This window comes from Leptonychotes weddellii, chromosome 5, assembly GCF_054177405.1.
Source record: "Leptonychotes weddellii isolate Sample4059 chromosome 5, ASM5417740v2, whole genome shotgun sequence".
NCBI lineage: Eukaryota > Metazoa > Chordata > Mammalia > Carnivora > Phocidae > Leptonychotes > Leptonychotes weddellii.
This window is the reverse complement of record NC_138373.1, coordinates 6258703-6285780: the sequence shown is the minus strand read 5'-3', so window position 1 is coordinate 6285780 and position 27078 is coordinate 6258703. Positions and strand designations below refer to the sequence as shown.

Sequence of the window (27078 nt, the reverse complement as noted above, 5' to 3'; positions counted from 1 at the left end):
TGGTTCAATGCCGAACTGTCCCATGTCACCGAGTGTGTCCCAAGGAAAAAGTGGGAGCCTCCCTCCCCCACACAGAGCTGCCAAAGTGCCCTCATTTCACTTGCGCAATTTTAGGTATTGTGATATTTCCCAGTTTATCTGAGACGAGGTATGTGGAATAGTGGATTATTTTATCCAGCTTGAATGAATCCTGCCTTCATAAAAGAGACAAGTACGGGGGCCGGGCAAACTGGGTGAAGGGGGTCAAATGATAGATTCCCAGGTCTAAGATAAATAAGCCATAGGAACACAATGTCCAATGCGGTGACTAGAGTTAATAATACTGTGCTGCATATTTCAAAGTTGCTAAGTGATCTTAAAAACTCTCATCACAAGAAAAAACATTCTGGGTGCGTGGGTGGCTCAGTCGGTTAAGCGTCTGCCTTCAGCTCAGGTCATGATTCTGGAGTCCCAGGATCGAGCCCCACATCGGGCTCCCTGCTCAGCGGGGAGTCTGTTTCTCCCTCTGACCCTCCCCGCTCTTGTGCTCTCTCTCTCTCTCAAATAAGTAAATAAAAATCTTTAATTAAAAAAAAAGCAAAAAAAATTTGTAACTGTGGTGACAGATGTTAACTAGATTTACTGTGGTGATCATTTTGCCCAAATATCAAATCATTATGGTGTATACCTGCAACTAATATATTGTTATATGTCAATTATAGCTCAAAAGAAAAGAAAAAAGACAAGCAGCTTAAAGACTCTGGAAGAGAAACTACAATTTGAAGAAATACTAATGGTACAAACACACATGAAGAAACAAATGGCTCAGATGAAGCTTCTATCTACAGAAAGGTTTTACTCACCCAGATAAGGAGATAAAAACCAATGTCAATCCAAATCAAACAAGATGTCAACCAATAAGTGACAAAGCTACTTTAGAAAAAAAAAGTGCAAGGAAAGACTATTAGGAGAATAGTTGTATGCTGGGAAATAGTCTCCATCATTCTGTAATTTTAACTGCCAAAAATGATATTAAGTATCCTGGAAAAACCTCAGCATCTATACATTTGAAAAACTTGTAAATATTTTCTACTGTTTAAAATCTTCCAAATGAAGAATTTTATGGACCTTAAAAATCTGTTTTTTAAAAACATAAAACACCTTTTGATTAGCTTTTTTTAAAGTAGGCTCTATGCCCAATGTGGGTCTTGAACTCACGACCCGCAAGATCATGCCCTATTGACTGAGCCACCCAGGCACCTCACCTTTTGATTATCAGTTTTTAAGAACAGGTGATTTGGGGCGCCTGGGTGGCTCAGTTGTTAAGCGTCTGCCTTCGGCTCGGGTCATGATCCCGGGGTCCTGGGATCGAGCCCCGCATTGGGCTCCTTGCTCTGTGGGAAGCCTGCTTCTCCCTCTCCCACTCTCCCTGCTTGTGTTCCCTCTCTCGCTGTGTCTCTCTCTGTCAAATAAATAAATAAAATCTTAAAAAAAAAAAAAAGAAAAAAAGAACAGATGATTTAAAGGTATGGAAAATGGAAATGTACTAGCTGAATTTCAACAACCAAAATTTAGCATGGTGGACAGGACCAATCATGAGTTACTAAGCCGAGCTGACAATGTGTTTCTTCCACCTGAATTGACAAATCTTTGTGAGGTATCTTTTCAATTCAACAGCACCAAATTCAAGCTTTAGAGACAGAGCATCCATTGCTGTACCATCCAAAGCCAGAAATTTTATTTACCTTTTTAATTTTTTTGAGGGGTTGAGCTTTTTAATATCATAAATCAGTGTCCAGCCTGGCCTCTCACTGCCAGGCCTATTTATCTTTTTTAATTAATTAATTAATTTTATTTGAGAGAGAGAGAAAAGAGTGAGCACGAGCTAGGGGGAGGGGCAGAGGGAGAGGGAGAAGCAGGCTCCTCACCGAGCAGGGAGCCAGACATGGGGCTCCATCCCAGGACCCTGAGATCAGGACCTGAGCGGAAGGCAGACACTTAACGGAGGGAGCCACCCACGTGCCCCTAAAGTCATGAATTTTATTTTATTTTATTTTTTTAAAGATTTTATTTATTTATTTGAGAGAGAATGAGATAGAGAGAGAGCATGAGTAGGGGGGAGGGTCAGAGGGAGAAGCAGACTCTCTGCTGAGCAGGGAGCCCGATGTGGGACTCGATTCCAGGACTCCAGGATCATGACCTGAGCCGAAGGCAGTCGCTTAACCAACTGAGCCACCCAGGTGCCCATGAATTTTAAACTAGCAAAGCATTTTTAATTACATGGCTCTCATTAAAAAAGATTATTAGTAATTTTGGGTGGAAAAGGGATCACATGCATTTAAAGGACAAAAATTATTTTTCAATAGCACAATTTAATGTATTTTTTGTTTTATTATACAAAATGCTGGGAAAATAATACATGTATACAATTTTTATAAATAATTTTTACAGATAGGAATGTGTGTCCAAAAGAAGATTTGGCGATGACTGTTTTTTGGTTTGTTTGGAGCAGAACGCTTCATGAATTTGCATGTCATCCCCGTGCAGAGGCCATGCTAATCTCTGTATCATTCTAATCTTGGTGCATGTGCTGCCAAAGCAAGCACTGGAGATGAATGTTTTAGTGGCAAAGACTATGATTTTAATCTGACATTTATCACAGGATTAGTTTTTCTATCTTACTTTTTTTGTCCTTAAAAAAATTAAAATCCTTATTAAAGTAGCAGACTGTGAGAATAAAAAACGCTACATCCAAAAAGGCTTTCTATATAAACTGAGAGAATGTGGGAATTCAGTCATTTTTTTCAATGATTTTAAGCTGGTAAAGCCCAGTGCAAACCATCCTCCAGCCCTTCCCGCTGACTTCCTTCAGACACCTTCTGCACCCACCCTCCTTGCTGCAGTAAGTATGTTTTTCAACTTCAGAGCAGCTTTAATCAAGTCCTTCCAGCTACAATCATTCAATTTCCTAAACATCTCTCCAGATCTACAATATGCAAAGTGTCCTCCTAGACTGAGGGGAACACAAAGATGAGAAGCCTGATTCCTATTTTTACACAAGTAACTATAGTACAAAGCAGAATGTACCAACCGTTCTACGGAGGTTTCAATACCAGTGCTAGAGAAGCCAGAGAAGTAACTGATGTGTCAACAAGGCAGCTTCTAGCAAGAGGCACCCTGGAGCTTGGGGCATCAGAATAGCCAAGACCTCCCTAGGAGTGCTTCCTCCATCGGAAGAGGCGGTGAGTCGGCAGTCCACGACATCACTCCTTTGGCTAGCTAGCTTCTTCCCAACTGGAGGCTAAATAATTCCTATGAACCTTAGTTTCTCTAATTTCATTCTGAAAAGTCAAAAGAAAGACTACCTTTTCCTGCTACGCCTCCCACAATTACTTTCCATCACCCTAGTTCAGGTTCCAGATCTCCTGCCTAAATTGGTGACAGGGTCCCAGTTTCCCCAGCTGCAATCTCTGCCCAGTTGAAACGAACAACAAACTGAGGAGGTCAGTGCAGTATTGCCAAAGAATGCTTCTGGTCATTCCCTCCTTCCCCTAAATTAGTGTCAGTGAATCCTTGGTATCTACCAATTTCGTGTTCAAAGAACACACCCTACTCTACTTTTCCAGTCTTATCTCCGAGTAGTGATCCCCCCATATTTCAGCCTATCTGACCATTCATGTTCCTGACGCACAGGGTGTGATGTTCCATCTTCACGTCTCTGCTGTGCACAATTTCCCACCATTACAACTTTGTTGGTCAAATTTTTACTTGTCAAGATGTAAAATCTCTTCTGACACTCCAAATTAAATAAGGTACCTTCCTCTTTTGAACACCCTCAATCTTGCTTTGTTCCTATTTATGCCATCTATATTCTCCTTATATTATCATTATTTGGACTGCAGTTCCTATCACCCCCCAACTAAATTCTAAGCCCCTCAAAGACAGAGAGTCTTCTTTGTACTTATCTGTTACAAGACCTGGCAGTTTAATTCCATTAAACTGAGTAGAAGAAATAAGAACTACTCAAAATATCACCGCTCCCCCTGCCACTTCTTATTTCCCTTTAGTGGCAATTAGCGATCAGATACTCTACTAATAATTCAATCACTAAAGCCCAGAATCTCACCTTCCTGGATTCCTCTCCTTACATGGATTCGGTCTCCAAGCACCAGGGAGAATGATCTAATTCCATCAAGTCAGGCTTCCTCTCTTTGCTTCCCTGCCTTCAGTCCCCTCCCTGCTACTTCATGTCCTACCTTACTATGATTATTCTTACAAAAACTCTATGGCCTTCCAAGAGCCACCCTCCAGTACCTGGTCCCAGTTTCCCCTCACGCTTCACTGTCCATCATCGATTTCTGCCCCTCTCGTGCGTGAGCCTTTTCCATCCACAAAATGAGTATCTCCTAAATAGGCCTTGGATTCTGATCACCTTCCTTTACTCACATCACAAAGTCTGGGATTTCCTCTCCCAGTCTTCTCTGCCTTTTCAAATCCTTCGTATCCTTCAGCACTTAGCTAAAATGCCACTCACCCCTCACGCTGTTCAATTCAAGAACATTCACTCCTAGAGGCATAACAGTAAGAGCGGATGTTCACTGAGCGCTTTCCATGGAGCAGATATTAAGTCTTTCACGTAACAATCTTAGCAGGTAGTAGCTACAATTATTATCGCACTTTACACAGACAAAACTAAGGTTTACTGATGTTAAATAACACACCCAAGGTCATACAGCAATTAAATGGTAGAGCCAGGATTTGAAATTCCGTCTGTGGGACCCCTCAGTTCAAGCTCTAACCATCATTCCGTCCCAACACCTGGGGTAAGGAAGAGCTTCTGTGTACACACAGATTCTTTTTAAGAGGGGGGCCTATGAGGATGACCACCCAGGAATGGGCCTCATCTGCCATCTGCAGTTTTCACCAGAGAGCGGTGTGGCTAAGGAGACACAGCAGGAGATGCAAGTAGGAATCACCTCAAATCTAACCAGGGGGGACCATCCAACAGGATAACTGAGCAGGACTGGTGCGGAAACTAGCCTAGCATCAGATCTCTATTTTTATGAAAATTTTATCCTGTCTCGACTATACAAAGGAGGATAAAGGAATCTTTTTTCTTTTTTAAGATTTTTATTTATTTATTTGACAGAGAGAGAGAGACAGCGAGAGAGAGAGAGACAGCGAGAGAGGGAACACAAGCAGGGGGAGAGGGAGAGGGAGAAGCAGGCTCCCTGCTGAGCAGGGAGCCCGATGTGGGATTTGATCCCAGGACCCGGGGATCACGACCTGCGCCAGAAGCAGACGCTTAACGACGGAGCCACCCAGGCGCCCCGAGGAAAGGAATCTTGATTTGTGTCCCACCTAGGCCAGAGTTTTAAAGAGTGGGTTACTTTCTGGGGCGGTTGGCTGACTCAGTTGGTGGAGCATGCAACTCTTGATACTAGGGTTGTGAATTCAAGCCCCACGATGGGCGCAGAGCTTGCTTGATTAAAAAAAAAAAAAAGAGTGGGATACTTCTCGAGTCAATGGAACTCAATAGGAAGAGACTGAAGAGGAAGTGAGACACAAAGGGACAGAGATGAGGGCACGGGCACATTCCCTCTTCCCCAGTTATGACAGGTCCTCTCCCCCATGCGTCAACAGCAGTGGAAGGGCTGGATTTTATTTTAGGTTTCTCAGATGATCTCAGCAATCTTTTCTCCTCTCACGAAACTTCTGGCCCAAATGCTCTCTGCCAAGCATCTGCCATGGAAGTCCTTATCTTTCTCTGCAATTTAATTTTTCGTAACTTCCTCAACTGGACCACTGCTAAGGGTATGTTTCTTTGTTTCCTTTTTCTTTTTTTTAAAGCAAGCTCTACTCTATGCCCAAAGTGGGGCTCAAACCTACCAACCTGAGAACAAGAGTCATCCGCTCCACCAACTGAGCCAGCCAGGAGCCCTAGGGTAGGCTTCTTTGTACCTCTTAGACCACTTAGTACGATTCCTTGCAAACATTAGTTTTTAAGAAGTAATTGATTGAATTTATGGTGTTACTATTTTTGTGCCCACTCATACAGCACTCAGTACTGCCCTCAAATCAGCCCCAGGGGCTACCTGGAAGAGTTTCAATAAGCTGTACCACCACTCACCAGCCGTTAATTTTAGGCAGATTAATTTCTCTCTCTGAATTTGTGCCATGGGGATAAAAATCGTTATTTTCCTCACAGAGTTGTTGTGAGGATTACATGAATTAATGTATGTAAAGCACTTAAAACAGTGTCCGGCATTTGGTAGGCACTAGATAGGTGCTTTAATTTTTTTTCAATAAACAGTAAGAGATGTAAGTGTGCTCTACAATTTTCAGCCCGCTTAAAAGACTAAGCAACAGGACAATTCCTGTAATACTGAGAGCAGCACAGCTTGGAATACCTACATTCTAGTCTCCCACAAATAAGTTACATATCCCCCAGTGAGTTATTTAACCTCTCTGGCACTTAGTATCCTTATCTAAGGATAAGGGGGAGGGGAGCAGAAAACTACCTCTGGGGTCCCTCTATGCTGAAAAACATTCTGACACCCTATCTGATTGAGATAAGATTACCCCCAGCAACTGGTTCTCATTGAGGATAAATATCAACGATTTTCTTACAAAAAGGGCTTGGAGTTACAAGCTCAGTTTATTCCGAAGGCTATTTTCTAAACAGGCCAGTACCTTTTCCAGGGCATAGTCTTGAAAGTTTAAACAAACTGCACCACCCCTCCCGATTTTTTTAACAGAGGTTTACTTGAGAGGGAGAACGCGAGAAAGCACAAGCAGGGGGAGCAGCAGAGGGAGAGGGAAAAGCAGGCTCCCCACTGAGCAGGGAGCCCGACACCAGGACCCCGACATCATGACCTGAGCCGAAGGCAGACACTTAACCGACAGAGCCACCCAGGCGCCCCCAATTTTTTTTTTAAATATGAAAAACCTCCCTTTAAAAGACAGCTACCTACACAAAGAATACCGAGACTACCTGAGAACGAAAAGGTAAAATTTAACATAACCACTCACCTATACTTAGATGCAACAGAAAGTTAAAAAAAATTAAATGTTTAGATCAAGTAGAGAATCAGTAAAAGACTATGTGTATTTAAGTAGCTAGTTTCCCTGTTGATACTTTAATACCGGTGAAAACTGCCTGAAATAACTAACAGGCATCTTGCACAGTAATTCAGAGACAACACAAACTTGGGAGATACATTCTGGGGCAAATTATCATAATGGGTCACTATGTAATGTAAACTATTTCTCCACATTTGGCCAGCATATATACTAACAGTACTTCGTTGATCTGGTTACAATGAATTCTCCACAACCCCATTCAACAAGTATTTACTGACCACCTCCAATCCGCCTAGCACTGGCCTGTACAATAAATGCTTTCTTTGGTCCCTGGCCATGTAACAGCCACTCTCTATAATGAAAAGTATCTTATTGTGTACTGGAGGCACTGCAGGAAAGGGACGGGAGGGGCGCCGTGTCAGGCTAAACTGTAGCTGAATCTTTCAATTACACTGACCAAATCAAATAATTTCAAAGTTGGAAGGGCCTTTTGAGAAAATCGAGTTCATTTTATTTAAAGATGAGAAAACTGAGAGCTGGAGAAGAGTCCTGCATCACCCAAGGTCACTCAGGCAATCAGTCTCCTAAGCGCTGGTGCAATTTCCACAAACTCCCTTCACTCTTCACCCACTCCAAGACAAGCAGATTAATTACCCAGAACTGAAAAAAAAAAAAAAAAAATCCACCTAGTCTTGCGGAGAGATCATTTCTAAAGGTTTTCAAAATATTCCGCAAGGCGGAACGAGAGAGTGAGATGTATAAAACCCGAATCAAGTCTTTATCCCCTCTAAGCTTCAAATACTCTTTAATCACCGCTTGGGGGTGGGGGGTGGGGTGAGAAGCAGGTGATTTGGAAACACGTCAGCGGCACCTCGAAACGTGTCCATTGCTCGGCCTTCCCCGTTTTTCACCTCGAGGTCCTGAAGGACCCCGAAAAAAACCAAAAAACCCTCTCCCTGGAATCAAAGCAAATGGCGACGAAGGGAAGGCAGTCAAATCAGACAGGGGTCGGCTCGCTCGCGAACCCGGTTCTCAGAAACGTCAAACGACGATGACGACACTGCGGGCGCGGGGCCCGGCTTCTCCCCAGCTCTCCGTGCACCCCCGGCCACTAGACCCTCGCCCCCTCCCCGCCTGGACCCGGGGGCCGGCGCTTCCAACAGCCCGGCCTGGGGACGAACAGGGGCTTGGGCTTTGTCCACACTCCGCCCGGGCCGCCTGGAGGGGACCCCGGGGCCGCGGCTGCAGAGCCCACCCTCACGCACACACCCGGCGGCGGCGCCCGCCCTCCCCAGAGGCCGGCCCCAAGTCTCACCGTGAGCCCCGGGAGCGGCCTGGGGGCGCTGGGCGAGAAAGGGGAGCTGACTCTGGGGCTCAGGCCGGCCGAAGGGCGCTGCACACGGACCTAGGCCCTCCCGACGCCTCGACACAGACACAATGAGTCACAAAGGCCGGAAGTGTGTCAGCACCTCGCCTTCCGGGACTGCGCTGCGCTTCCGGGTTCTCTCTAGGAGCGCAGGAGGATTTTGCATCTCGGTTTCCGAGTCGCTGGACCGCGCTCCTGCGCTGGGTGCTCCGCTCAAGCCTCCAGCCGCGAGGATCCCCGCCCGCCCGGCTCTTGCGCCGGGAGTTAGCGCCGGGGACGGACGGGAGGCGGGGTTCAGCTGATCGGCTCCCGCACCAGTCCATATGATAATTCGATTTCTGCTGTCCTTTCCATCCAGTAATTATAGTTATTGTCAAGCAATAATAATTCTTAGTAATTGCTTGTCTGTGGCAGAGCAACTGAAACCAGGCTGTGTCAACAGAGGAAGATCAAAATGAAGCCAGGGGTGGCTGGTTTCACAAAACTGCCGTGGTAGCTTCTCTCTGGCCCTGGAGCTGTCGGCCAATCGAATGCATGGAGTTTTCCAATATTTGGCCTGTGGACAAAGGACATATTTCCACAACCAACGTAGCTATAAGAGCCTGTGTTTTGCCCATATGGCATATGGTATTATAGCACTCTGAAAACTTTTGCCCTCAGGGTGCTTTCACAACCTTCACCTCTGGCTTTCACTTTCACCTGACAAAGTCAACCTTGCTTCATTTTCTGTGCAAGGGTGACCCAGCTTTAATGGTTGTAACTTTGCTCTATGTTCCAAGTCAAGTTCACGAAAGAGACTGAACTTAGTAGTGGGTGCATGACTGCTATTGCTTGGGAGAGATTACTTAAAAAAAAAAAAAAAAGTTGAAAACTAAAAAACAATTACAGTATCATTAAATGAAAATTGCGAAGTGGAGAAACATAATCACTCCTAATCCCTCCCCCCTAACCAGTCTGTGACGGCTTTCACTCATCCCTTTCCTCCCTGCTTTCATATATGTGTCAAATCTTTATTATTATTATTTTTAAAAGATTTTATTTATTTATTTGACACAGAGAGAGAGAGCACAAACAGGGGGAGCTGCAGGCAGAGGGAGAGGAAGAAGCAGGCTCCCTGCAGAGCAGGGAGCTCAACATGACACGGGGCTGGATCCCAGAACCCGGGGATCATGACCTGAGCCAAAGGCAGACGCTTAACCGACTGAGCCACCCAGGTATTTATCATTTGAAACATAGTTCAAAACTACAGTTGTATTGGATAGATGGCTGGTATGCGTTAAGTAGGTGCCACATTCGTATTGTGTGACCACTTTTCAGACCAGAGCGGAATGGGTCAGGTTTGGGCATCTGACGGAAAAACAGCTTACATATATCCTGACTGGTGGAACTATGGAGGTGGCCTGGCCTGAGAGCTCTAATGGAACAGTAGGGAACTACACCATTAGATACCCTTTCCTGGGGAGTTTCAGTGGGAGATACACATGTAAACAATCAGAAAGCAGGGCAAGGGGAGCCTGGCTGGCTCCGTGGGGAGAGCACGCCACTCTTGATCTCAGGGTCATGAGTTCGAGCCCCACGTTGGGTGTACAGATTACTAAAAAAAAATAAATAAACTTAAAAAAAATTGCTGTGAGGGTAACACACTGTTCACCTTAAAAAAAAAAAAACAGGGCAAGCAGAAATCAGTAATTGGAAGCTATTAGGTGATAGAAGCATGAAAAGTCATGAGTAAACAGAGGTTTGAGGAGAGAGAGAACTGAACTATGGAAACAAAGGCAATGAGGGGCTGGTCACCACATGGCAGAGCTCACAGAAGGGAGCCAGCTAGTAGTGAGGGCCCACAGCAGAAAAAGGTGATAACCTGAGTCACCTTCAGGCCCCGAATAACATTCTGTGATGTCAGTGCATCCTGTGGCCCTATCTCCCCGTGCGTCCTTACGTACAATAAATCCCTTGCCAACAAAAGAGCCTAACTTTGTTTCTTGCCACCTGGAAAAGCCCAATCTGATTGATGTGACATCGTGTGCACTGTTTTTTTTTTTTTTTTTAATCTTTTTTCTTGGTCAACTATCCAACATGGAAGCGGAGGTCGATAAGCTGGAGCGGACGACTGGAATATGAAATCAAGACTAATCATCCTGAGGCAGCAAGCAAGAAAAATCCAGTTATGCTCTTAAAGGAATTGTCAGCGATAAAGTCTTGGTATCAAACTTCGCATGCGTAGTCAATAAGACTAGGAGCATGATACAAGAACGACAAAAGCAAACAGACCTGGAGCTGTCACCACTGACTAAAGAAGAGAAAACCGGCAGAGCAATTACAATCTTTCATGTCAGGGGCGCCTGGGTGGCTCAGTCAGTTAAGCGTCTGCCTTCGGCTCAGGTCATGATCCCAGGGTCCTGGGATCCAGTCCTGCATCAGGATCCCTGCTCAGAGGGGAGTCTGCTTCTCCCTCTCCCTCTGTCACTCCCCCTGCTTGTGCTCTCTCTCTAATAAATAATCTTTCATGTCAGACTTATGAAGAAATGGACTTGCAAAAGGGAATTCTAACGGAGAAGAGATCCATTCCAGAAAGATTTAAGATGCCTTGTTAGCATTTGATGACTAGAAGTGGGGGGGGGGGGGATGGAGAAGAAGAAGATTTGGCTGGGGGGACTGGATAATGATGACTTTCACAAGAGAGGGGACTTTAAGAAGGGCAGATATTATAGGAATAAAGTTTAGCCAAAAGGATGGAATGGGAATAAAGAGATTTAAAAATAGATATGCACACACACTTAGTCTTACACTTTCAGGCAAAGAAGTCACGTAACACTGTTTTGCATCTGTTTTTCTGTAATTGGGATAACACGGGTGTCCTAGCCTATCAAAAGGATATTTATGTACGATCAGTCAGTCAGAGGTGAATGAGCATGCTTTGGAAATTAAAGGATAGAAAAAATATTTGTATTACATTACGTATATGTATATAATTTTATATTTGAAAATTTTGATTACAGGTAATGGTCACATTATTGATGAGACTGCTAATCTGTGACCTATAGTCCTCCACAAAAGCTAACCTTAGTAATAATTAATTGGCTTTTCTGTGATAAAAAAAAATAAAATAAAATCTTTTTTATCAAGTAATTTCTATGCCCAACGTGGGGCTTGAACTCACAAGCACAAGATCAAGAGTCACACACTCTACCGACTGAGCCAGCCAGGCACCCCTCGTGTGCTATTTAAAAACACTTAATATCATATCATTAACATTCAATTTTGCTTCACTGAATGGATAATTGTCATTTTAATAGCTATGTAGTATTCTATCGAGCAGCTGTACCATTAACTGTTTCAGAATTCCTCTATTTCCAGGGGCTGCTCCAGGGTCTCAAGCCTGCTCCGAGGTCAGCGGTATTGCCACTTTTCCTTCTGCCCCGAAGTTCCACTGCCTGCCACTGTCTTGTCTGGGCTCCCTGGCTTGGAACAGCCTCTTCTTCAGCTTCCAGACCTATGAAAAAAGTCCATGACACAGAAAATCGTTGTGCACAATAAATTTAATCCCTCAGTTTCTGAATAAATGAGGGATATTCTAACCGTGCAGCCTGGAATCAACTCAAGGTGAATATTTAACATTTTCAGCCATCTCAGCCATCAGGAATTTATCCCGGGCCAGCTCTCCAGTGCTTATCCCCACGTGAAGTCCTCTGCTTTGTCTAGAACCTTCCTCACACCCCCTTTCTTCTAGGATCCTAACAATCTCTTGGAGTTTTTATTCCATTGAGTGTTGACTACTCTTTATGTATGTCCAATCTGCCCCACCCCCACCCCACCTCCAAATGCCCACAGGTGCTTCTGCTAAATGCTACTCAAATATTGGTTTGGGCTGTGGGAATGCAGATTTCACTGAGAGAAACCTTCCAGAAGTACCTGTCATGTCAGGTGTGTGAAGAGGGGCAGGGTGGAGACAGGTTGGTGAATAAGACAAAAACCTTCCTCTTTCCCCAAAGATACGGAAAACATTTTCCAGAAACTGCACAGAATTGAGACGTAAAGGATGCAAAGGAGACTGGGCTGTCTTTGGTCTTGTGTCCCCTTTTAAGAGCAAGGAAAATCTCATAATTCGGCCCCCATCCCCATTCCCAGCAGGCTTTCATGACTCTTCAGCTCGAAAAGCATGACATACCCATGCCAAGAACCATCAGAGCATAGGGGATGGGATTACCATGATTGGCTAAAATTTATGAAGATTCACAACCTGGGATATAGAATCTGTGAGCTGGTTGGAAGGTGAGAACCTGAGCAAAAGCAGCCAGCAGGGAAAAACAGGACAGCTGAGTTCCTTGGGGCAGAAGGGGCAGAGGTTTGAGTCCTGAAAAACAGGTTCTTCCCCACTGGACAAGAAACTGAAACATCTAGGATGCTCTTCTCTGAGATACTGCCGGTTCCGTGGGATGGCTTCAGAAACTGGTGAAGTCCTCTTCAGCGTCACCAGGTACCAGGCACAGTGTACTTATTTAGGCATAAAAAATAGAGTAAAAAAGAGTGGAGTTCAAGTCTCAAATCCACCATTAACAGGTTATATGTTTGGGGCTTTAAAAAAAAAAAGATTGATTTATTTATTCATTTTTAGAGAGAGAGCGAGAGAGAAAGAGAGCTCGAGCAGAGGGAGGAGCAGAAGGAGAGAGAGAATCTCAAGCCGACTCCCCGCTGAGAGGGGAGCCCAACATGGGGCTTGATCGCATCACCCTGAGATCAAACCAAGAGCTGGATGCTCAACTGATTGAGCCACCCAGGTGCCCCATGTTTGGGGCTTTTTAATAACCTCTCTCTCTAAGCTTTCAGTTTTTTCATCTGTAAAACGATGATAGTTAATAACTGATAATTATAATATTTGATAATTATTGATAATAGCTGGTAGCTGAGGGGCGCCTGGGTGGCTCAGTCGGTTGAGCGACTGCCTTCGGCTCAGGTCATGATCCCAGGGTCCTGGGATCGAGCCCCGCATCAGGCTCTCTGCTCGGCGGGAAGCCTGCTTCTCCCTCTCCCACTCCCCCTGCTTGTGTTCCCTCTCTCGCTGTGTCTCTCTCTGTCAAATAAATAAATAAAATCTTAAAAAAAAAAAAAATAACTGGTAGCTGATAATGGTGATGCTAACCTCACAACGTCTCTGTGGGAATTAAATGACTGAATGTGTAAAAAGTTCATAGCAAAGGGCTTGGCACACAGTGAACACTCAGTGCACGTTACTTATCACAATTATTGCTATTTTTATCATAATCTTGACTGGAAGAGGAAATAATGGCACTGACGTCAGGATGGGGGAAAAGAGACAATAACCAAAGAAGATACTTTGGTGGCCGCACTACGGGAAAAGCAGAACATCTTTGTCCATGATCATTAAAGACATCTCCGATTATCTCCTAAGGATAGATTCCGAGAAATGAGATTGCTGGCCCCACAAATAGTCAGAGGGTCTACATGAAATCGTGCTGGTGACCCCAAGGTTCTCTACCTATTGGTGAACAAGCTCTGCTAATGAGATCAAGTGACGTCCACACAAGAGTTTCGAAAGAACTCAAAGTATCACTAAATGTAATGATTTACTATTACAAAGAAACACTGTACTTTAGGCCTGGCAGGTTGCCCCAAACAAATACAAGTTTCTGAAGGGCACTCCAGAAACTGTGGGCTCCCAAGGTTGACTTCTGTGCTGTGAAAACAGGTGGGGTTAATACCGAAGGGATGCATTCCCCGAATGTGCTGCTGACACCAGGCACTAGGGTTCTTGGGGGTGTTTTCTCTGGTGTCTAGTGATTTCCTGTTTTGAGCTCCTCAGGGTTCTCCCTGTGGGAGCCAGGTGGGCGCTGGGTTTATAGTGAGAATCTGTTTGATTCAGTCTTGTACCCAGAGACATGAATATGTTGGGGTCACTATAAACTAAATTTAGCTAGTGGGATGCCTGGCTGCCTCATTGGTGGAGAGTGCGACTCTGGATCTCAGGGTTGTGAGTTCAAGCCCCATGTTGGGTGTGTAGATTACTTAAAAATAAACTCTTTTTAAAAAAGATTTTATTTATTTGGGAGAGAGAGAGAGCACGAGCAGCGAGGAGGGGCAGAGGGAGAGGGAGAGAGACAAGCTGACTCCCCGCTGAGCATGAAGCCTGACATGGGGCTTAATCCCAGGACCCTGAGGAATTTTCCAAGACCCAAATAGCCACATATTCCCATGGTCTTCTTTGGTATGGATTTTACTCTTATTCACCTTTCAGGGTGTTGTCCTTTGAGGTTTCTAGCTTTAGGCAGAGGGCTCAGTCCCCGGCTTTATCTCCTATCCCCCTCACATGTGGCCCGTTAAAACCCATATTCTGGGCACCAGAGATGAGCGGACACTCCAGGGAAAAGTCTCTCTGGGGATGTGCTTATCCTTCTGGATTACTGCTTTCTTGTCATTTCTGGCCTCCAAGGAATTCCCTTACTTTCTCACCAGCTCATTCATGAGTAAGTAGAAGATGCTTTTTGCATGGAACCCATCACTTTTCAGTGTGCTATATAGGGAGGGTTTCTCTGCTCATCTTGGCTGCCATATGGCCAGAAGTGAAGTCTAGGAGGATATATATTTAAGACTTGCAAATCTGAAAAATTATAGATGGCGTGGCTGGAGTAAAACAGGCTTGATCATTATCTTGGAACACTAGAATGAAGAAGCTCAAGCAGAGTACAAAGGACAAATACCAGGATACAAACCATAAGAGACTCTTAATCATAGGAAACAAACTGAGGGTTGCTGGAGAGGATGGGGGTGGAGGGATGGGGTACCTGAGTGATGGACATTAAGGAGCGCACTTGATGTAATGAGCACTGGGTGTTATGTGCAACTGATGAATCACAGACCTGTACCTCTGAAACTGGTAATACATTATATGTTAATTAATTGAATTAAAACAAACAAAAAACAAAGGACAAATACCTGGAGATACCACTTTATAGAGAAGATAGTGTGTTTATGGATCTTATTCCGGAGAGGGGGGTGGACAAGCCCTCAACAACTGCTTGCTAATTGGATGGAAGGCAGAGGTAAGGGCAGAGTTGGATGGACTTTTTAGTTGGTTGAATTACCAGACCCAAATTATATTAATAAATTCACAGCAACTTTGAATGCACTCTCCAGAGCCAGCTACTACTGGGTTCTCTCCCATTTCCTGTTCAATAGGATCCTTTTATATGTGCTTTATGCAAACTGTTCCCTGTTTTATCAGTGTTACATATGGGAATGTTGGTGACAGAAAGTTAGATTTGTGTATGACCCTAAGCTAACAGTGCTAACTTGTACATCGAGGGAGGAAAAGCAACCCTTTTCCCTATACCCATGCCCCAAACAAGGAATGGGTGAGTTAAAATGTAATAGGGCCAAATGTTCTGCATGCAGATGGAAAAGTCCACAACACATCCTTGTGGACACCATCCAAGATGGAACATCAATCTGGAAAAAATAAGTAGGAAAGGACTGGATGTGGAAGATGTGGCCTTTTTGACAGCAATAGCAGTGAGCAGGGCCCTGGGGCTCCTCATGGGCTGTAAACTCCGAGTGAGCCAAGAGTGTGGTTCAATAGCAGTTGAACAAATCTTGGGCTCCATGGACAGCAGCACAGAAACGAACAGGCCACCTGGGCACAGGGCTTTGCTTTCTGGGCACCTGGACAAGCCAGCGTGCAGGGAGAAGGAGATTAGCAACACAGGGAAGGAGCACTGGAAGCTTCTCCTCTAGGGTTCTGCAAAAAGAGCAAGGTTGGGGGCGCCTGGGTGGCTCAGTCGTTGAGCGTCTGCCTTCAGCTCAGGTCATGATCCCAGGGTCCTGGGATGGAGTCCTGCATCTGGCTCCCTGCTCCATGGGAAGCCTGCTTCTCCCACTCCCCCTGCTTGTGTTCCCTCTCTTGCTGTGTCTCTCTCTATCAAATAAATAAATAAAATCTTAAAAAAAAAAAAAAAAAGAAGAGCAAGGTCGGCTTAGGTTGAACTGGGGGCCCCAGAGGGAGACTGTGTTAGTCATCTAGGGCTGCCATAACAAGGTGCCACGGACTGAGCAGCTTCAGCAACCGGTATGCATCGTCTTAGGTCTGGAGGCTAGAAGTCCAAACTCAAGGTGTCAGCAGGGCTGGTTCATTCTGAAGCCTCTTTCCTTGGCTTGTAAATGGCTGTCTTCTCTTTCCTGTCCGTGTGCCTTCACGTGGCCCTCCCTCTGTGTGTGTGTGTGTGTCCTAATCTCTTCTTTTAAGGACCCCAGACCTATTGGATTAGGGCCCACCCAGTGACCTCATTTTTTTTTTTTTTAGATTTTATTTTTAAATAATCTCTACACCCAAGGTGGGGCTCAAACTTATAATCCAGAGACCAAGAGTCGCGTGCTCTCCCAACTGGGCTGGCCAGGCACCCCATCCTTAAATAAAATTGAGATATAATTGACATATAACATTATATTAGTTTCAGGTGTGCAACATAATGATTCGATATAGGGATATATTGCAAAACGATCACACCAATAAGCCCAGCTAACATCCGTCACCATAGTTCCAAAATTTTTTTCTTGTGATGAGAACTTTTAAGATCGACTCTCTTGGCTGTACATCATGTCCCCATAACTTATTTATTTTTTAATTAATTAATTTATTTGAGAGAGTGTGTGTGCGCAATTGGGGGGAGAGGCAGAGAGAGAGAGAGAATCCCAAATAGACTCTATGCAGAATGTGGATCCTGACATCAATCCCACGACCCTGAGATCATGACCTGAGCCAACATCAAGAGTCAGTTGCTCAACGACTGAACCATCCAGACGCCCTCCTCCACATGACTTATCAACCTCCTACCTCACCCCCTCTGGCAACCCCCAATCTGTTCTCTGTATTTAGGAACTTTTTCCCCCCTAGATGCCACACATAAGTGAGATCATACATATGCTATTTGTCTTTCTCTGTCTGACTTATTTCACTTAGCATAATGCCCTCAAGGTTCATCCATATTGTCCCAAATGGCAAGATTTCATTTTTTTATGGCTGAATAGTATTCCATTGTGTGAGTATATTTATCTGTATTTATAAATATATATACATATATACATTCTATATATTACATTTATATATACATAAATAATATATACATATATTATATACACATAAATGTAATATATACATAAATGTATATTATATATACATAAATAAATTAGGTTATTTCCATGTCTTGGTAATTGCAAATAATGCTGCAATGAACATGGGGGAGCAGGTATCTTTTGGAGTTAGTTTTAAATTTTAATAGGGATTCTTATCCTTTTTTTTTTTTTTAGATTTTATTTATTTATTCATGAGAGACAGGGAGAGAGAGAGAGAGAGAGAGGCAGAAGCAGGCTCCCTGCTGAGCAGGGAGCCCGATGCGGGACTCGATCCCAGGGCCCTGGGATCATGACCTGAGCCAAAAGCAGACGCTTAACCATCTGAGCCACCTAGGCGCCCGGATTCTTATCCTTACGCTCAAAAAAAGTGGTGGGACTGCAACAAGGTGACCCAGAGGGAGGAAGAAGTCAAGTCCAGCTTGGTTCTGCTCTGGCGATTCTCTTGCAGGTGAGCTGCCCCCTTGTTGACGGGCCCATTCATATCAGGGAAGGATGTAAGGGGACCCAGCTGACCAGGGGGTCCCAGTAGAAGGTCACTGTAGGGTTCACACTGGCCTTGGTTCTAATTTTATCTGTACTATGTTCTCTTAGCCTAGTTACGTAACCTCTTGGAGCCTCCGTTTCTCTGCAGAACTGGGATTATAACAGCATCTACCCCATCAGGCTGTGATGAGGCTCCAGTTGAACTGATTCATGTCAAGCCATTGGCAGAGTGCCTGCCACACTGTGAACTATGTGGCTAGTAACACCACTGTTATCATGATTATAGTTTTGGACTCACATGGGACACGAGATGAGTTTAGGGCTCTGGACTGTTGAATGAGCCTTGGGCTTAGGCTGCCTGTGTAGGCCCATCTACCAGCTCTTTCTACCTGTATGCCAGAGACAGCCAGACTCTGTCTGTGGCACACAGAGGTGGCAGGGATATAGGAGAGCTCGCTACAACTCCAGTGGTTCGGGCAGGCAGCCAAACGGGACGGGGTGGCCTTCCTCCCCTTTAAAAACCAAAGTAAAAGAAGACAGTGATACCACTCAGCTGGGTTCCCGGGTCTGGCCTTTCATTTGCCCAAGTCGTATGCAAATTTTGCACGACCCTCTTTGAAATTCTGGGACTCAACCTGAGGACATAATACTAAGGCTTCTCTGATCATCAGAGTATCAATCACAGGCAAACTGAGAGTCATTTGTAACAGTGCCTCCCCCAGGGCTGCCCAGGTGGCTCAGTCGGTTAAGTGTCTGCCTTTGGCTCAGGTCATGATCCCAGGGTCCTGGGACCAAGTCCCGCATCCGGCTCCCTGCTCAGCCAGGAGCCTGCTTCTCCCTCTCCCTCTGCCCCCCCCCCACTCGTGTATCTCTCTCTCAAATAAATAAATAATCTTTAAAAAAATAACAGGGCCTCCCCCAAATTGCCTTTGGTATAGGGCAAATGGCAGAGGAGAGAGATTCATGGCATGGGGATGCATTTCAGAGTTGGGCCAGAGTCTGGAGAGCCGCTGAACTAACCCCAGAGCTTCTTCTAAACTTCAGAGAAGTCTGCAAAGAAAGAGGATCCTCACCATTCCAGGGAGCTTGCCATGTAAAGAAGCACACTGTGGATGTACAGATACGTCCGGGCAGCACGGGGTGGCTGGCCATGTAGTAAACTGCCATTCGCAGCCACGTGATCCCTAAAGCTTCCTGTTCCGGGAGTCACAGTCTGATTTTAACAATCGATGACAGGCACTGAATGTCAAGAAAGAATAAAGAAGGACACAGAAGAGGGCTAATTAGAATTTTTGGAGGAAGGGAAGTGAGGACTTTGCATTAGGAAGAATACTTGAAAGCTTATAAATAGCATTTTATGGGGAAAGTAATGAAAGGCAGGTTGGTTGGAGGAATGATGGCAGGCCAAGTTAGATGCATTGAACGCAAAGATAAAAAGAAAACCGACCAGGGCACCTGGGTGGCTCAGTCGTTAGGCGTCTGCCTTCGGCTCAGGTCATGGTCCCAGGGTCCTGGGATCGAGCCCCACATTGGGCTCCCTGCTCTGTGGGAAGCCTGCTTCTCCCTCTCCCACTCCCCCTGCTTGTGTTCCCTCTTTCGCTGTGTCTCTCTCTCTGTCAAATAAATAAATAAAATCTAAAAAAAAAAAAAAAAGAAAACCGACCAGGTTCAGTAGTTTAGGCAGGAGATGAACGGAGATCCGTTGGGGAGGAGGAGCTGACTTCGGAACGGGACTCCGTGTGAATGTCTGTGTGTCTGTATGCAAACGCGTTTGCAAGCTGCAAAACTCAGGAACACATTAGTCGTTCTATAAAGGTGGCCACTGACGGATAGATTGGCAAGTAGAGAGAGGGCCAGGATTTGACAGTGGCAGGAAAGAAGAGACCAGGAGGCGAGGCTCGTGGCCGAGACAGGTGCAGGGGCTGGGCTAAGGGTGGCGGGGCCCGAGCTGAGGAGTATTAATCAGTCACACAGGTCACAACAATTTGGCTTGAGCTGGACTTAAGGAACAGAGATGAAGAGAGAAAGGGAAGAGGCTGGCATGACTCCCACTTGGGTGGTTTGGTGTCTGGGGTTGTCAAAGGGAGGATAAAGGGCTGGGAAGAAGTGGCGAGGATGGTAGGTGGAACCTAGGTAGTGGCTTCAGATGGACACACGCAGGTTTGAATGCAGGGAGCCCCAGCCCAAGAGGAGATGGGGGAAGGAAGGTGGAGGCAAGTTTCAGGGATTCTGTAACTTGCATCCTCGCCTCCCTGATTTCCCTGGTGGAGCGGTTCGGTGGGTATGTTACACACGGTTTCACGCATTGGTCCCCAGGCTTTCCATTCGTCTGGCGCCCAGGGAATGCTCCATTGGGGTACCCCGGGACAGACCCATGGCCTCATGCCGCCATGTTGTGCAAGCAACTTGACCTCTCCAAGTGTCCACTCCTTATCCGTAAAATACGGATGATTTTGGCCACCGCTCGGCTGTCTTGAGGATCATGTGGAATGGTGGATAGGACCGTCCTTTATAAATTATTTTTTCAACTCATTTTTTTCAAGTAATCTCTACACCCAGCGTGGGGCTCAAACTCTCGACCCCAAGATTAGGAGTTGCACGCTCTACCGACTGAGCCCAGCCAGGCACCCGTGGCAAAGCTTTTCAAACCACAAAGTACCTCACCGGTGACAAACATCACCATTCTTTAAGTGTGGAAAACTGCCTTTCTCCCAGCCTTGCAAAATACAACTGTGGGAAGAAAGATCCTGGACAATTTATCTGATGTGGGTCTGGATTAAAGGAAAACAAAAAACAAACAAAAAACCAGTACCATTTTTACAATTTTTTCCCAAATTGTCCACATTCACTCTCAAAGGAGAGACACACATCTCAGAAAGCCTGTTGTCAGGGGGCTGCCTCCCCAGAGGCCCTGGAACTGAGAGGGTGCCTGACCTGCAAATGCTCCCCGCTCCGCCAGAGAAGAGCCAGATGGCAACCTCCCTCCCTGTGTAAACATCTCTCACTCAGCCGAGCTGAGTAAACAGGCCTCCCTGGGTAAAGAGGCTCCTCCATGCCCAAAAACAAGGAAGCTGAGCCAGGGGCTCTGCACTTGGGTTATGTCTGCAATCCGGGCCCCCAAACCCCAGGTCATCTGTCTTGGCGCCTTCTCTGTGGTTTGAGGACAGCCAGGCCCTGCTCTCCCTCCTCCCCAGGCAAACACATTACAAAGAATCTTTGCAACTGTTCAGCGGAGTGGCCCAGCCCAGAAGAAGGCAGCCTGCATCTGGGAGGGGGTGAGGGGAGACAGGGGTGCTGGGGGTGGCAAGGGGAGGTGGCCAAGGGGTGGTGCCCTGCAATACCCCCATACCGTATGATGTGGAGGTGGGACCCGCTTTGCTGTGTCTAACCACCAGAGGAGAGTGTCTGTCACCTGAAACCGGGGCGGGGGGGCGGGGGGGGCACTGAGAGAAAGGGAGGGAACGGGGCAATATCCTGTAGTCCCAACACCTTCCCTCCCGTAGCATTTCAGGTGTGGTTAAAAAAAAGGACTAAGCCCAGAGCACCTGGGGTCTCAGTCGAATTGTCTGCCTTCAGCTCAGGTCATGATCCCAGGGTCCTGCGTCAGGCTCCCTGCTCAGTGGGGAGCCTGCTTCTCCATCTCCCTCTGCTGCTCCCCCTGCTTGTGCTCTCTCTCTCTGTCAAATAAATAAAATCTTAAAAAAAAAAAAAAAAAAGGACTAAGCTCTCCTCTCCAAGCAGCTCAGGAGAGAAGAAAGAATATTAGTTGAAGGGTTGAGAAAACAAATTATGTTCCTGCCTCCACCCCCTAATGAGCTGTGTGCCCTTTGGATGGTGCCTTAACCTCTCTGAGTTTCCTTGTCTGGATAAATTAGAATCATACTCTCTGCATTCGTTGAGCCCCCTCGATGTGACAGGGACTTTAGGTATGTTAATTTATTAATCCACACCACTACCCAATGAGGTCGGAGTGCCTATCCCCACTTTATTTTTTTTAATGATTTTATTTATTTATTTGAGAGACAGAGAGCATGAGAGGGAGGAAGGTCAGAGGGAGAAGCAGACTCCCTGCCGAGCAGGGAGCCCGATGCGGGACTCGATCCCGGGACTCCAGCATCATGACCTGAGCCGAAGGCAGTCGCTTAACCAACTGAGCCACCCAGGCGCCCTGCCTATCCCCACTTTAGAGATAAAGAAAGTGAGACTGGGCAAGCAGAATGGACTTGCACGGAAATACACACCTAGTGGCAGAAGGAGCTCTTCTCTCTGCCAAACCCCTATCCTACCCCTGCAACTACGAAAGGTGGGACTTCTTTCCCTCGTGTGAAAGTTGAGACTAGACAGGTCCCGGCCTACTTAGAATGGTCTTTATGGCTGGAAACCGAGGCGCTGACTCAGATGAGCCCGTGGCCTGGGAGTCAGGGCTTTGGCTGCGAGCCCCCACCTTTCCGAGAGATCTCCTCCTCCGGCCCTCATTTATCACCTTGGTTAAAATCCAGGGAAAGAGAACAATCAACAACTTGTTCCACCCCGGGCAGAACTTGGCAGCAAGTCTTGGAGGCCCTGTTACCACGGCTTCCATCCCAAGGCAATTCATAAACGTCTAAATTTCCATGGCCCATCTTGGAGGCTGCGTGGGGGAGGGAGAAAACCTGTAACCCTTATACCTACAGACAAAAATGAGCGCTGGGAGGCTTTGCTAAGGGGAAGAGGAAGACAGCTTCCGAGGATTTTTTTTTTTAAGACTTATGTATTTATTTGAGAGAGAGAGAGAAAGAGAGAAAGCACAAGCGGGAGGGAGAGAGAATCTCAAGCAGACTCCGTGCACTGCAGAGTCCGACGGGGGGTCTCGATCTCATGACCCTGAGATGAAGACCTGAGCCAAAACCAAGAGTCAGATGCTCAACCGACTGAGCCCCCCAGGTGCCCCCAGGTTCAGAGGATTTTGATGATAATCTCTAAACGATGATATTCCAGGAAGGAGATCCATAAACTCCTGCCGCTGGGCCAAATGCAGCTCGCCACTTGTTTGTGTAGTCAGAAATCTAAGAATTTTATGTTTTTAAATTGTTGAAAAAAGGGGTGCCTGGGGGGTTCTGTCGGTTAAGCGTCTGCCTTCGGCGCAAGACATGATCCCAGGGTCCTGGGATCGAGCCCCGCATCAGGCTCCCTGCTCGGCGGGAAGCCTGCTTCTCCCTCTCCCACTCCCCTTGCTTGGGTTCCCTCTCGCTGTCTCTCTCTCTCTGTCAAATAAATAAAAAAATCTTTAAAAAAAAATTGTTGAAAAAAATAAAAAGAATTGTGACATGTGAAAATTACATTAAATTCAAATTTCAGTGTCCATAAATAAAGTGATTCTGGAACGCAGCCATGCTCTTTCATTTACATAGTGTCTGTGGTGGTTTCTACGTTACGGTGGCAGTTGAGTAGTTGTGACATCAACCATGTGGCCCGAAAAGCCTAAAATATTTACCGTCTGGCCCTTTCCAAAAAAAAGTTTGCCGTCTCCTGTTCTAGGAAAAAGCACGTGCCTAGGGGGAGGGTGTCACCATCCTGGAGGTAGGTATTTATTGAATCCCTTTTTTTCGGTATAGCACCCACACCTCAACTGGGCCTGGGTGGTAGCCTGAGGGGCGTGGCCTCTCAGACCCATGGTCGGGGGTCCTGCTCTCCCTGGTCCCACCCTTCAAAGGTCAAGCCCTTTCCTCCCCTGCATCCAGGGTGCTGGCAGCCAGCCAGGCTTGGGCTCCTCGGGAGGGAGACTGGAGGGTTTTCCCCTGGAGAGACTGACCAAGAGACAAGACTAAGACACTGACAGTTGGGAGGCTAGTTCCCACCAGATCCTCTAAGGGAAGCTCATAGTGGACAGAACCTGCCCACAAGCAGAGCCTTGCAGGGAGCTTCCCAGAGTTCCACGCTGACATGTGTGAATGGACAGCCAAGACGTTTGAGAAAAGCCCTTATTTTAAGGATAGGTGTGGTGAGGGCCAGGTTTGGGGCTGATCAAGGAAGACAGGTCACCACGTTGTGGGAAACAGAACGCCACAAGAACCACTGGTGCATGTTCGTTGAGACTCCGAGATCTCTGAGAAAACTTGAGATTGCAGGGTTAAAAATAACGCGAAAGGATCAGAGTGAAATGCCCTTGGGACGTGTGTGGTCTGTTCTAAAGTAGGCAGCAGAAGATGTTTTGTAGATAGGAAGCCAGCTGTAAACAGCACACTGTGCACTCCCCTCTTTGTTCCTTTGTCCTGCTTTAAAGATTCTTATCATGCACTAATCCTATGTACATGGAAGAATGTGCCTTACCAAGCCCCTGCTGTAAATCATTATAGATCTCTATCACTGTAGAAGGTATATAAGATTATGGAAAATAAACCTCGGGACCTTGGGCTGATTGCTCAGGGTCCCCTGTGCCTTGCTCTACTGTCGTCTCTTTTCCTCAGTTCCTTCGCCGCCCCAGGTCCACTACACTCCGAGGTTGACAACACGTGACAGTGCTGTCCAATGTGTTTTACTGGGTGGAGTGTGCACCGGATTGCATGAAAAGGGCCTTGCAGAGACAGCTGGAACATGGGGGCGGGGGAAGTAGGGCAAAAGAACACTCAGAAGAGAGGGGACTAGGAGAGAGGACTTGCCTGTCTAGGTGATGTCACTCAGCAGCACAGTGGGGAGCTTCTGGGTCAGGGAACCCTAAGAGCAGCATTGGTTTGGGGGCTTTTATAGCCCTGGGGTTGGTCTTATCTAGAGCTAACTGATGTGTGCAGTTTTGCAAGCAGGCAGGCTCTACGTGGCTAAAAATCTGCTTGGGTGACTATATTTAAAGCAATAAGATGTGTAAGAATTTGAGTTTAGTACTGGTGGGCTTTGAGCCTGCTGCAAAGTAAACAACATAGGGGCCATCTTTAGCCGTTTCTGTACCAGCAGGCCACAGCAAGAGAAAGACGGAAACCACGACAATGTGGGAGCAGAAGGAAACATTTAACCAAACCTCTGCAGTTAATGTCCGCAGAGATATGAGAAGAAATTGCAGGATGCTCTATAAAAGGAACATTCAGAAAACAGAAGGAGTATCTTGGAAATAATATTAGTGCAAAGATGAAAAATTAATTAGGAGAGAAGGTTAAGGAAATAATGCCAGAAAATAGAACAAAAAGATCAAGAGATTGGAAATATGAGTAAAAAACATATGAAAATTGGGGCACCTGGGTGGCTCAGTTGGTTAAGCGACTGCCTTCGGCTCAGGTCATGATCCTGGAGTCCCTGGATCGAGTCCCGCATCGGGCTCCCTGCTCAGCAGGGAGGCTGCTTCTCCCTCTGACCCTCCCCTCTCTCATGTGCTCTCTCTCTCTCATTCTCTCTGTCTCAAATAAATAAATAAAATCTTAAAAAAACAACAACAACAACAACATATGAAAATTGGAGAAGCCAACCCAGTAGCTCCCACAGCTGAATTTCAGGAATTTTGGAAAGAGAATGGAGAAAGTGAAGTGGGGGGAAATCCTCAACAAAAGAATTTAGGAAAATGTCGCAGAAATCCAGAACATGTACAGCCCGCTGCATGCTCAGCAAAAATGAATTTGGGACGGGTGCCTGGGTGGCTCAGTAGGTTAAGCTTCTGCCTTCGGCTCAGGTCAAGATCCGGGAGTCCCCAGCTGCATCGGGCTCTCTGCTCAGCGGGGAGTCTGCTTCTCCCTCTCCCTCTGCTCCTCCCCCTGCTCGTGCTCTCTCGCTTGCTCTCTCTCTCTCTCAGTTAAATAAATGAAATATTTAAAAAAGTGAATTTGGGAAAGAAAGAAATAACACCTACCCATCGACGTGAAATTTACTACCCAAAGGTTTCCAGAAACAAAAAAAAGAGGTCTCATATAGAGGACTAAGAATCAGAATGCTCCTGGATTTCTTAACAGCAGCACTGGAAGTTAGAAGACAAAATTCCAAGGAAAAATAATGTCCAAATTAGAATTTTACACCCAAACTGGAAAAAGGGTGATGAGGAGAGCAAAAGGACATTTTCAGATATGCAAGGTCTCAAAATATTTACTCGGCGGGCACTCTATCTCAGGAAGATTATGGAAGGATGTGCGTCACCCAAAGAAAGTGTACTCAGGAGAGATATGGGATTCAGCAGCAGGAGACCCAACAGGGGGTGGGGTTGGGGCTGAGGGTGGGTCTCAGGCTCCGTGAGTGCTGCTGACAGGAGACAGGTGTCCTGAGGTGACAGGTGTGCACAGTTGGGATAGCAGACTGGCCATCTTGGAGCAGGAAGAAAGAACTCTAGGATTTTTCTTTTTCCCCTTCTTCCTCCTCCTCTCTCGCTCCCCCCCCACCCCCTCCTCTTCCTCCTTTTGTTCCTTTAAAGATTTCATTTTTTAAAAAGATTTATTTATTTATTTGAGGCAGGGAGAGGGGCAGGAGAGGGAGAGAGAGAATCTCAAGCCGACTCCAAGCCCAGTGTGAAGCTGGAGTCTCATGACTCCGAGATCATGACCTGAGCCAAAATCAAGAGTCGGACACTCAACCGACTGAGCCACCCAGGCGCCCCGAAAAGATTTTATTTTTAAGGAATCTCTACATCCAACATGGGGCTCGAACTTACAACCCTGAGATCAAAAGTCACACGCTCTTCCGACCGAGCCAGCCCCCAAGAGAGTGCCAGGATTTTTCTGAAGAGTAAAATACATGTCTGTGTTGAGGTTATAGATCAAATTGTTCTCAAAACCTAAAAAAGACATTGTACCCCTATGGAAAAAGACTTTTTTGCATTTCTTAAACCACCGCCCCGCCCCCCCCCGCCATTTTTTGTTTTGTTGTTGTCTGGCAATTTTTTTTTTTTTAAAGATTTTATTTATTTATTTGACAGAGAGAGACACAGCGAGAGCAGGAACACAAGCAGGGGGAGTGGGAGAGGGAGAAGCAGGCTTCCTGCTGAGCAGGGAGCCCGATGTGGGACTCGATCCCAGGACCCTGGGATCATGACCTGAGCCGAAGGCAGACGCTTAACGACTGAGCCACCCAGGCGC

The 27078-nt window shown here is 46.2% G+C and overlaps 2 protein-coding genes, 1 long non-coding RNA gene and 1 other non-coding gene across 8 annotated transcripts in view; 1 reads left to right on the top strand and 3 right to left on the bottom strand.

Moving 5' to 3' along the window:
• The window catches only part of ZKSCAN1 (zinc finger with KRAB and SCAN domains 1), a 22509-nt gene extending 13981 nt beyond the window's left edge, over positions 1 to 8528 (bottom strand). The window contains exon 1 of one of the 2 annotated variants that reach the window (XM_081819363.1): positions 8378 to 8528. The gene's annotated coding sequence lies outside the window, so the exon portion shown is untranslated. The remainder of the gene's footprint in view (positions 1 to 8377) is intronic. The other variant, XM_081819362.1, reaches the window with a different exon arrangement.
• On the bottom strand, positions 2482 to 2585 carry LOC115937379 (U6 spliceosomal RNA). The gene has a single exon (XR_004072681.1). It is a non-coding gene; the product is annotated as a U6 spliceosomal RNA (small nuclear RNA).
• On the top strand, positions 5623 to 12007 carry LOC145721495 (uncharacterized). 4 transcript variants are annotated; one of them, XR_014145218.1, is made up of 3 exons: positions 5623 to 5793; positions 9487 to 9642; positions 11786 to 12007. It is a non-coding gene; the product is annotated as an uncharacterized LOC145721495 (long non-coding RNA). The 4 variants fall into 4 exon arrangements; XR_014145219.1 differs by having other exon boundaries at positions 5623 to 5924; XR_014145216.1 differs by lacking the exon at positions 5623 to 5793 and having other exon boundaries at positions 8993 to 9642.
• Positions 9644 to 27078, bottom strand: part of AZGP1 (alpha-2-glycoprotein 1, zinc-binding) — a 41997-nt gene continuing 24562 nt past the window's right edge. The window contains exons 5-6 of the transcript XR_014145199.1: positions 19129 to 19294; positions 9644 to 11921 (exon numbers count right to left, since the gene is read on the bottom strand). The gene's annotated coding sequence lies outside the window, so the exon portion shown is untranslated. The remainder of the gene's footprint in view (positions 11922 to 19128; positions 19295 to 27078) is intronic.